Below are 11584 nucleotides of genomic sequence, written 5' to 3' on the forward strand. Positions count from 1 at the left end.
CATTTTCAAGCTTGTTTAATTTCTGGAAATGCTCAGACAACGCTTGTAGATATCCTTAAGTGGTTCACGCTTTTTTTCCTTGATTAAAGACCAGAATTTGCGTGGACAATTAGATTTTAGATTTCGTAATTTATCATTAAAGAAATTTATTCATGGCATTCTTATATTCCTTCTTTGCAACTAACATTTTATGTCTTCATACAGGACTTTGAGATTTCTTTGAGAATTCTTGAGATCAGTTTTTTGACTGACAATTTTCAGTTTTTCAAAAAATGAATTCCTTCATACACGCTCAGTTTTTATCAGTTTTTCACCAATAGCTTTCAATCTCTCAAAGCAGATGTCCTCCATACATGATCAGTTTTCTTCACTTTTTGACTGACAGCTCACTCTGTCTTGATATGTAGCTTGATCATGCACTCTTCTTGCTACAGTTCTTCTTACTACAACTTTAGTCGTAAAGAAAAGGCGAGAATACCGAAAAATGAAAAAAGAGATCGTTTTCAAACTATTCGTATTTCGAAACTACTTTTTAATCAAACGTCACATTGCATAACGATTTTCCGTACTTCCACGCATATATAAATTCATCTGTGTTTGTAGGCCGTCGCCTGTGTCTTTCTAACTGGCACAGAAATATATTTCCATTGCTCTTCCTTTTCTTTTTTTCTTTGTACAAGTAGAAGGGCAAGACGAATCTTCCTCGACGGCATGTCTGCAATCTATGAACTAAAAAAGCTTATGGCATAGCATTTCAAACTTTCCGCATGCACATGCGGAAAACGTACGTGCTTACACTTGGCATATGCAAGATGAAAAGGTGTACGCTTCATAGCTTACCCTTGTGCGGAATTTAGCGTACGCTAATAAGTTCAGAGATATGACCCAGGCTTTAGACGAGACCCTTTCGCTTTTCATTGCTGTTAAACAAACTCATATAGCACGTAGCTTGACCAGGGACAGATTTGAAGAAGCGGCAGTTGGCAGTGGGGGTGCTGAAAAATTTTGAGAAATTGGTGACGAGAGTACGCTGTATACAACAATTTCAGATCCTAACTACTGAAGGCCTCTCATTGAAATTTCTCTCTTAATAGGTAGATAAATTTTCCAGCTGAGCATTCGCTGCTCTGCAATAGTGCCTCCAACTCTACTAGGGTACTCTGCAAAAGGGGTTGACTTCAATGTAATTTCACGGTAAGGCCCATACAATGAAATAAGGGCCAAGAAAATTTTCCCGCTTTTGGCTTGATTTTCAATTTGAGTATGACTGTTTAGTTAGACAGTACTCTAATTCATTATTGCAAAAGGTAAGATTGATTGTTCAGATGAATGCGGCCACTTTGTTTGACGGCAGAAATTTTTTGAAGCTATGACATTCTAGAGACAGCCGGGAAATGGATCTGGGATATTTACAACTTCGACTGAAAAATAAAGGTCCTAGGCGCAACAGACAAAAATGATGTTTGAATGAAGGCAGGAATTAAAGATCACAACTCTTACACCTTTGTTCTCTTCCTGAGGGTGACTTTTCAAGCAAAACATGATCCATTTTTGGAATAAACAAGTAAACTTTGAGGTAATCCTTGAAGTAGATTAACCTATAGGTCTTAGAAACTTTTTCAACTGATTCTCATTCTTCAAAAAGGCGCACAATTTCCAAAAAAGGGGCGCCAGACTTGCTTGTCTAGGTGAGGGAGGGGCAACTGCCACCATAATCTATAGACTATGCTGCCACTGAGCATGACTTGATAAAATGCTTGAAGAATGGAGGGTTAAAGTTGATTAAGACTACGTCGTATGGATGAGTGTTTTCTAGACTGTACTAAATCGCTGTTCTGACACTATCAGCTTATTGGCTGTCAAAGATTTAAGAATAATATTTGCGCAAACTTTATAAAGTTAATTTACAGACCAAGGATTTAAGATTCCATATGTCTTCGTCCAATTATAAAAAGATGTTAAGTTAATTCGTAAAAAGTCTTCAAATTAGGAGCATGTCAGGACGAAAATATTCCATCAACCTGTTGGAAGAAACACTCCATGACTTATTGTGAGGCTTTTAGCAAGCATTTTCTAAATAATCCAGCGAATAGAGGACTTACCTCCATTTTATTGTTTGAATACAAAGTTGTTCGAGAAAGAGCACTTGAGAATGAAATATTCCATTGATTTCTTCCAAATGTACCAAAGTATTCACAATTTACTCCAAAATTTTTAAAAGGGGCTCGTCAGCATGAAAAAATTCCTGTTGATATTCAGGAAAGTTTGAAAACTCTCTTATCTCATTATAAATCAATTCTGGTCCATAAACAATTTTTATCCTGGAACTTGGCAATATTATTTATTGATGCCTTATTTCTTATAATAGTTATAAAATGTTCACCATGAGCACCTTAGGAAGAATCATTCCATTTTAAAAGGGAGATCATTTATATAACAGGGTAGTTGCTCCAATTTCTATATGCGATATACATGTATATAATTTTCGGTTAATGAAGACCCATGGAGGAAATAATCTAATTGTTTTTCATTCATTGCTTAGAGAGATGAAGTATTCTTTCAGAATGAGGCACCATGAGAAAAAATATTGTTGGATATTCAATCAGATGTGAATGACGAAATAGCTATAAATGAAAAAAGTCCCGTATTTTAATGAAAAAGCTGATAAACGTTCCATTAGAGCACCGTTGGAAGATACATTCCGAAAAATTCTTTAAATTCTGTGATAATTTTGTTTTCAGTATATTAGGGGCTGTTTCTTGATTTTTTAATATTACCCATGCATATCATTTCCAAACTGCTTCTTATCAAAACCTTGACAAAGCAGTTAATTGAAAGTTCAGTTTATTTCTATAATATAAGTTCTGTAATATATAGTATCCTTCGTTATTTGCCTTTAATTGGAATCATACAATCCTGGGCTGCTCATGAAATTTACTTGTTACAATTAAAACTTACATTTATTAATTCTGAAGTGCTCTTTGAAAAAGTTTACGTAAGAACAAACCGCCCACTTCATATTATCCAAAAAGAAAACAAATACGTTCATCCTCAACTTTCTATCATGCTCAAAAACCATAGGCCTTAACTGAACTCTAATACTGACCTTTTCATTGCAAGCTTTCGGCCTGACTTAAGAAAGTCCTTTTAGGCAGTGGCAAATCTAAACAAAATGGGTTCCAATACGGGCGTGGTCCTATATTTTTCTGGCAACGCCCTTGACTTTCGTCCAAAATTGGGCGATGCCAATTTTAACAAGATAATATAACATTTCATCATGATTCTAAGGCAAGTAAGAAAAATAATTCTATAAACCAAACAAGGAATTGTCATTATGAATTCTAGAGGAATGGTTTCGATTTTTTGCCAAACAGAGGACCTTAATAAATTCTTTTGGCTGGTCACAGCAGGACATAGGCTTTCTGAGTGTTGCAGGATTTCAGTGAAATTCATGCTATAAATTTTATCAAATAATAAAAAAGACAAATTTACAAACATTCACCAAGATTGTCAAGAATGAATTACGAAGGACGAAATCTCTTATCATATATAGCAAACAAGCCCCATTGTTAAAAAGTGCAAATTATGACATGTGAAATGATCATATCCCATTCTTTTTCTGTGATTTTATCTTGATAAAGTTCCTTCTCTATAGATAGATATATTATGTATATGTCTTCAAGAGTTCTATAAACTTTGCACGTAAAAAAAACATCTTCGATTTTCCAGCCAAGAATTCTTCCCTGCTTATTGCAACATCTCGTGAACATAACGTTACAACTATCTGGAATGAACTTTTTGCTTGATCCATGTAGAAAAGCGGTGATCTATTTTCTCCGGGTTAGCTAGGCCAGTCAAGGAAAATGAGCAAATAGTAGGCGAGGCGTGTTGGAAAAGCTTTCTTGAAAATTCAAAGCACTCTTCTATACGATCCTTGAATTCCATTGACCTCCAGGTGCTAGTCTCTTCCCGTTTGAGGGCTTAAAACAAGCTCTCGTCATCGCCATAGCCTTCACTTGCAGCTTCACGTCGCCATTATGAAACAGGACACATGCATGGTCAGCGGTTTAAATAAGTTCCAATGAGTTCGTGAGATGGGTTGCAAGAGGGTTCCTTTGTTTGTGATGAAAACAATCGAAGAATATTGATTGCTATGGCTACGGCAGAGCTCCTTTCTTTCACAAAATACGGATATCAACTTATAAGTAAAGAAAAAAGCAAAACCGAAAATCAATAGTTTTGGAATATTTATTCCTGATAAGCTCCTATAATTCTAACAATTCACTTTCTATTTAGAATGCTAATTTATGACCAAAAATAATATTTTTTATGAATTCCGATCTGCTCATTTAGTACAGTCTAAAAACACTCACTTGGACTGTCCTTATGGATCTATCAAAAGCTTTTTATTGTATTCCACATGAATTACTTATAGCCAAACTGAATGCCTTTGGCTTGGTTGAAAACGCTCTTGTTCTTATCTACTATTACCTGAAACGGCGGAAACAGTCTGTGAGAATCAATAAACGTATAGCTCATTCCAAACCATTTTATCTGGAGTACCTCAAGGCTCTGATTTGGGCCCTAACTTTTTCAATCTTTACATCTGTTTTGGTTTATCACACAAGCAACATTACTTAATTAGGCCGATTACATTACTCTTGTCTGGTTTATTTTTCCATGACTGTATCAAATTTGATGGACACCTATTTCTACATTTCTTCATTTTTAAGGACACATATTTTAAATAATTATTCATATAGGTCGTGCCAAGCCACCTAATTGGACACCTATATTAGGTTTCACATTATCGAATGGGTATTCTCAGAGCTGCCCGTTGTCAATTTGTGGCAAAAAAGCTAGTAATAGCTAAGACCGCACGCATATGCACTAAGCAATGTGTTTGAGAATCACTTTGAGATATACTTAAGCTTTTCTTCAGATGCTTTTCAATCAAAAAAACATCAAAATAATGAACGGTGTATGTATTCAGTTGTGCTTTTATTGAATCGAACAGGACGGTTCTAAGTTGCTAACAGGACGGTTCTAAGTTGCTACTTCGAGTTTCACGCTTAATCCGTTGTGGATCGAAGCAGACCAATCACCAAACGAGAGCACGTGACAGCTAAGGTAAGATTACGCAATTAGGATCGCATTTGGTGTTTCAAAAAATAAGAAACACTCAATTTGGTAAAAAATTGCAAAAATCGCTGATCCACTGTGTAGCAGATTATATCTCTTATTTAGTAGGATATCATACACAAAAATGTTCCAAGTTTTAGATATCGTATTACTGCTTTAGGTGTGAAGATATGACCCCTGCCCTAAACGGCACGGATAATGAACTGTTTCTCTTCAAGATACATTCACACCTGAATTTATGACATTTGCGTGCAATTTGGAAAGCCCTGCTAAGCAACTCTCCCATCTTATCATTAATGTTTGAAATAGGAAAATAGACACTTGGAAGGAAGTTTGTGTCATTTGCTAGAAAAATAATCAGTCGAATGAATGTAAAATGAGTTAGGCCCTGGTATCGATCCTTATCGAGCACCAGCCTCTGTACTTCTCCAGTGTAATTTGAAAAATCATCGTCGCTCTCTCCAAAAGTTATCCTTGATATGAATGTTGATCAAAAAAAGCTTCAGGATTGATCCATGTGGAATGCCCACTATAGTGTGCATGCGCTGAACGATGTGTTTACTAAGGCGATTTGTTTCCGGGTTATCAAGCAACTCAAAATAACCCGTGTGTGGATGAAAATCGTTAAATAGGACAAGAACAAATTGAAATAAGGTAAGATTATTAAATAATTCCAATGCAAAGCAAAATATCCTAGAATAGCAATGGTAACGAAAATTTTTGAAAATCAAGTCCTTGCAAATACGTTAAGGCTTGTATGAATGAACCGATCGCAGTTCTTGGCCATATTCGCATCATTAAAATCTTACATAGTCCTTGAAGGACAAAAAAGAATAATACTCTTCCCTTATCGTTAACACCCAAATATTCTTTGCCATGAACAATGAAAATTATTGATGTTTTATAAATATACGGAGGGTTGAAACATCGACAAATGAACTTAGAAAAGTCCAACCTAAACAGTCATGTGCTCGCGTTTTCTGATTGGTTTATTTCGATCCACAACTGGGTATGTATATATTTTCTAGAGTAGAGTTTTCGATCTATGTTCTGACGTTGTATTCTCTGAAGAGTGTGAGACGAAAAACTTAAGTACGACTAAAAATTTTTGCTTTTACCAAAGCCATTTTTAAGTTTTGGTCCACCAAAATATTGCTTACAAATGAACTTATAAACCACTGTAGAGCTTCTAAAATATGATCTTTTAAAGATAAAATTATCTTTTCTATAGATGCTTTATTGGTCTTAATAGTGCAAGCAAATAATAGCCAAGAGTATTAACTTATCAACTATATAACTGGGGAATACCATTATTTGATAAAGTTGTATTTATTAACATCTCGTGAACATCACTTTACGAATATCTGGAATGAACTTTTTGCTTGATCCGTGTAGAAAAGCGGTGATCTATCTTCTCCGGGTTAGCTAGGCCAGTCAAGAAAAATGAGCAAACAGTAGGTAATTTATTAACATTAAGTGTGTTAGTCTCTCTACAGAGAATGATCATATTGAAAAAATTAATTCATTGTTGTTGAATGTTAGTGACTTTCAGGATGTTTTCGAGCCGCAAAGCGAAACGGAAAATTGTTCTCTTACAAAAACCGCAATTGTAGTATAATTTTAAAATTCACCTGTTACACTTTTACATGGCTTAATTTCAAGAAATTATGAAATATTTGTCTGATTAACTTATATTATTTGTTAGTTACCAAATTTTCTTTATTCAGAGAGTCGAAGTTTGATGTAAAATTAGCTAACAACGATTTTTTAATTGTCAAATTTTTCAACCATTGCTGGCACCATCACGCTATTTTCGTCACATTTCTGCTTCGTTGTATTTATCCAGAAGCTGCTGCGATTCTCGAAACAGCAATTAGGAATTTCATTGTGTCTTGATTTTAGCCATTGAATAAGTCTAACAATTTTTTGCTAATAAGACAACCCCTTTTCTGTTCCTATGTAAATTACCCAGATTCATATGATTTTTTAAAAACTATTAAAGGTTTCTTCCGTCAGATTCAAGACTAAGATTCGATGACTTTCTTCACTTTCTTCAAGCAGAGTCTCCGTCAGTCTTAGTATTCGGAGGAGGTCGCTTCTCTGATGAGTGTTACTGCTCTGCCCCTGGTTGCCTTGGCTCATTTTGATACCCCGTTTTCCTAGATCCGATGAACACGTGAAGATAAAAAAAGCCAAAGGGCATGCGATCTTGATGGAATTTCATGGGAAATTTTGCGGGAAAATATGAAAGAGAGGCTGGGAAAACGAGGATGAAACTTAGCACACACTGAAACTTAGCACACGCTGAAATTTAGAATACGCTGAAAGTTAGAACATGCTGAAATTTAGAATACGCTGAAAGTTAGAACATACTGGAACTCAGTACACTGTGAAATTAAGGACGCACTGAAATTTAGAACACATTGAATTTTAGTAATCTGCCACATATGATTGAGATTATAAAAAAATTTGAAAAATACATTTTGGCGGATAATGCACGGCATAAAACTCTCCCTCGTCAAGCAACTGCTTTTGATTACTGATTTACTTGCGTCAAATGAACCGCCTTCTTCTCCAGTGAATGATTCCTTGGAACATAACGTAACAGTGCGAATAGTCAACACAAAGAAACCAATCATGATGTAACGAAGGATATTACCCAGATAAAAATGGTCTTTTCTGGTAAAATGAGCATGGTACCAGACTGGATGTCAGTAATTTTTGTACCCCGGATATCTAAAACTACCCTATATGCTTTGGGACGAGTCGCTGTTGTACATAGAAATGCTAGTTTCGCTGTTGTCGCCATGATTACAGCCAGCTACGATTTTTGCAAGCTGAGATCATCAGTGGCTTAATGCATTATTAATAGACAAGCCTTCCAATCATCTGCATATCCTCAAATTACAATAAGGAATTTTTTCATGCCACGGAAATGAGGGAGATTGAACGATGAAATGTTGATTTGGAGCAAAGATGCAACTCAGTCAGCAGAACGTTTTGTAAAACCACTTGAGAAGGGGTTTAACAAACGTCAGTTCGTCGCAGGAAGGAATACTAAAAAATACGACAACAGCGATCAGTTTAAAATCTTTCTTTTTACTGAAATAATTCAACATTTAACTAACGACTAAAAAACAAGTTCGACTAATAACAGCAAGACTCCTACGAGCAAGACCAAGCTAAAACAACCCTTTTAAAACTCAAATTTACACATTTCTCCTCCTCAGTTATGGTCTGTGACGCAGGCTAGTACGATGCCATTTTCACGTGACGTTGACCGCATTGGTCGTAAAAATGTCATATTTGTAAAGCCCCGGTCATCAGCACCACAACATCACTGTCATCAACAGATTTTTAGCAAAAGCTATTCCATTTCCAAAAAAATTTTTTTATCGAATCTATAAAATGAGCTATATCATTTATGGCAGACGCCAATCAAGCTTACATTCAAGTCTACTATCCGATTGATGCTTTAGCGTTAGTTTGGATCTACACCTGCACTGCATGATTTGCGCATTTTTAATTAAATTGTACTTCAAGGTTTCCATATACGTTTCAAAGCAAACAGTAAATTCCATGAGATTAATTTCCAGAGATTTCTTCATTGATTCATTTGCACATTTCTCTAATACAAGCAGAAGTGACCTTTTTGAGGTGCATAATTTAAAAATGGCTTTGAAAAAAGCAAATAATTTAGACCGTTTTGCAGCCCCCTTCCTACTAGACGTTATCATGAGTGAGTAAGGTGCAAGGTGTCTTTCTGTATTGCTAACAAACCAATGTGAACTGGATAGGGTGGGGGCTCATTCGTGGGTGCTGATACGAGATGTCTTTGAAATTACCCAGCTTTCATTTCGAGCCATTAAAGCTAATTTCAAAGATGAATTATTCACAGCTGTAAAACACTTACCTATGTTTAGGCTCATTTTTTCGCTTGTCATTTCAGTAAAGTTTCATCTGCATTTAACTTTATCTTCAAATCAAATGGGATTTTTCTTCAGTAAAGAAAGTTAAATTTCCAGTCATGTTTCATTTCATTTCATTTCATTTCAAATGTTTAAGAAGGGTAGCCTTTCAGCAATGCTGAATCTCAAGCGGCCCTCCACTTAGAATACTTACAAAAATTCTTATAAAAAACAAATTATCCTAATTACAATTCGATATTTACAATCTAAAATAAATCCTATTTCAACTTGAATTTAATTTACTACAAATATCTATAACGAAAGGCGAAATGGTAGTTTCCAATATACAATTTACAATTACGCCTATTTACAATTTCGCAAGATTTTTTTGAAGTTGGTCAAGGAAGATGCCTGTTTACACTCAGCTGAAAGGCCATTCCAAGACCTAGCACCTCTGAACGAGAGGCATTTCTGTCCATTTTTGGAGTTTTTCTTTGGTAGCCTTAGGTCAGTTGATGTATTCCTAAGATTCCTAGAATTTAACTTGGATTTTTCTGTGAAAAGATCACACATGTATTGTGGAGCCAATCCATGAATCGATTTGAAGACCATGATGTTTGACTCACTAGTGATTAGCTCGTCTATGGTCCTCCAGCCCAGCTCTTTTATGAGTGGTTGGCTCGGTGCATCAAAACTGCTGCCAGATACAATACGAGCAACCCGGTTTTCTAGTTTTTGTAGGCGTTTGATTTCGGTAAGACCACAACAGCCCAACACCGAAGAACAATAGCGAAAGTGCACATAGTCTTCAGAGTTTCTTTTGGCAGAAAGGATTTTGCATGCTTCAAAAAGCCAACTCCTCTGGAGACCTTGGAAAAAATTGTTTTAGTGTATTCCTTCCAATCTAGTGTCTTATCGATCTGTATTCCAAGATATTTGGTTTTTTGAACAACATCCAGCTCATTGTTCTGAATTTTTAGCTTTAAAGATTCGTCTTGATTCTTTAATGATTTATGCTTAGGTTTGGTGGAAATAAACAGGGCATGTGTTTTCATTACATTCAGTGAAAGTTTGTTGCCTTTGAGCCATTTTTCAACGTGTGCAAGGTCATTATTGATGGCCTCATTCAGCTGAGTGATATTATGCGATTGATGGCAAAGACTCGTGTCATCTGCATACATAGACACATTTGTTTTTTGGACGGCTAATGGGAGGTCGTTTATATAGATGAGGAATAAAAGGGGTCCAAGACATGAGCCTTGGGGTACACCAACATTTATTTCCATCATTGATGAATCAACACCGTTTACCCTAGAGTATTGCTTCCAGTTGTAAAGGTATGATTTAAACCATTTTAACGGCTGTTGCTGAATACCATAAAACTCCAGCTTTTTGCATAGTATACCGTGGTCAACCGTTTCAAATGCCTCTTTCAGGTCAATAAAAACTAATCCCACTAGCTTCCTCAAATCTAGTCCTTTATACCAGTCATCTGTGTTTTTAAGCAAACATGTTACGGTAGAGTGAAGTTTACGAAAGCTAGACTATTCTGGGGATAAATATCCATTATCACTCATGTGCTGGTACAATTGGTTAATCACAAGTCTTTCGAAGAGCCTTGAGATGACAGGTAAAACTGATATAGGGCGATAGTTAGACTTATCAGTTTTGTCCCCTTCTTTAGAAATTGGGGTAACTCTGGCCAATTTCCACGAATCTAGAAAAATGTTAGTTTCAAGTGATGTATTGAACAAACAGGCCAAAGCGCTCTCAATGTGAGGTAAGGCCAGTTTTAGAAAATAGCAGAAGATATTGTCATTCACAAAGCTCTTTGAAGAGTTGGTTTTAGAAATTGCCATGTCGATTAAGGCCAATCTCCATTAAAGCGAAACTCAGCGATCGCTTCGCGCGGCCGCCAGCGAACAGCTGGCAGTTGAATCTCAATTCTCTCCCCTGATCGCTAGCGAAACACAGGAGAAGATGTTTCCCTCTTCATTTTTGGCGCTTTCAGGTGCACTTAATCAACAATATATATGGCGGAAAGACAGCGTTTTGCGTTTCTATTAGCTTTAAGACAGAGAGAAAGTAGTAAATAGCGAGTCCAGAAACCGAGAAAGTTATTTTATGAACATTAACAGAAAGACGAATTTCATCACCTTATTTTGGAGATGAAACTTTGCGATCATGAGTTATTTTTTCGATATTTTCGCCTATCATTTAAAATATGAGATCCATCATTTCCATCTTTTCGCATTTGCTCTATGCTGTCCATAGATCGGCCTTGATCTGGCTGAGACAACAACTGTTCAAAGCTTGCCGTCTTGCAATCTGCATAAAACTACGTAACTTTATGTACGCATGCTCTCTGTTCTCTTGTCGCTTGCTTTCGCTGAGTTTCGCTTTAATGGAGATTCGGCTTTAGACGAGTTTAGCTCTTGATTTCCTCAGTAAGATTCCACGTTTTTCTTATCTGTATTAGCATGGTAATACCATAGTTGGTAATACTCTTGAAGACCAATTAATACTATCAATGT

Source organism: Rhopilema esculentum, chromosome 14 (assembly GCF_057945365.1).
Source record: "Rhopilema esculentum isolate cy_ngs chromosome 14, ASM5794536v1, whole genome shotgun sequence".
Taxonomy (NCBI): domain Eukaryota; kingdom Metazoa; phylum Cnidaria; class Scyphozoa; order Rhizostomeae; family Rhizostomatidae; genus Rhopilema; species Rhopilema esculentum.